This window comes from Gekko japonicus, unplaced genomic scaffold, assembly GCF_001447785.1.
Source record: "Gekko japonicus isolate JY-2015 unplaced genomic scaffold, Gekko_japonicus_V1.1 scaffold89, whole genome shotgun sequence".
Lineage (NCBI taxonomy): Eukaryota > Metazoa > Chordata > Lepidosauria > Squamata > Gekkonidae > Gekko > Gekko japonicus.
In genome coordinates, this window is record NW_015170889.1 from 1058371 (window position 1) to 1059300 (window position 930).

Consider the following 930-nt stretch of genomic DNA (forward strand, 5'->3'; position numbering starts at 1 on the left):
TTAAGGGAGAGAGAGAATTAAATGAGGGGCTGGTTGGCTCTTGATTTCCTTCCTTCCTTCCTTCCTTCCTTCCTTCCTTCCTTCCTTCCTTCCTTCCTTCCAAAAATTGTTTACTTTATTTATCTCTCACCTTTCTCCCCAATGGGGAACCAAAGCAGCTTACATCATTCTCCTCTCCTCCATTGTATTCTCACAACAACCCTCTGAGGTAAAGTTAGGTCTGAGAGTGCGAGGCTGGCCCAAGGTCACCCAGCAAGCTCCCATGGCAGAGTGGAGATTCAAACATGGATTTATCCGAACCCTCGTCTGACACTTGAACTGCTACATCACACTAGCTATCTGTATCCCCCTTTTCTCCTCGCTGGCAACCCAAAGCGCTGGCAAACCACTCCACTTCCCAGTATATAGGACAGATGGACTCACGTTCTAGCTGCATCTGAGGAGGGGAGCAGCGACTCACACAAAAGCTCATCCCCTGCCAAGGACACCCAACTTAGTTTCACAGCTGAGTCGGGATTTGAAGCTGAGTGTCTCAGACCCTAGTCCAGTGCTCTAACGACTCCACCACACTGGCTGGTTTTGGGGGACCCGGGGAACGATGCACTCTCCTGGTGAACTTTTTCCATACCCCAGTGGTAGCAGGAAGGTGGGATGGCAAGGCTCCACACCCAGCACAAAATGGGAGACCACACCATTTGGAGCCTTAAACACTGCAGAAACCTCTCAGTTGACATCTGAACTGATCTCCCATTTCCCCATAGGAATGGACAGGTTTCTAACAGTTAGGATTTTATTCATATAGATGGAGAGACTTGACATTCTCTGAGAGTCATCAGAGTGCCTAGAAGTTAAACTCTGGAGTGGAAATCCCATGTACCTCGACTCTATTGCATGTACCTCGACTCTAGTGCACATCCATATATATATATA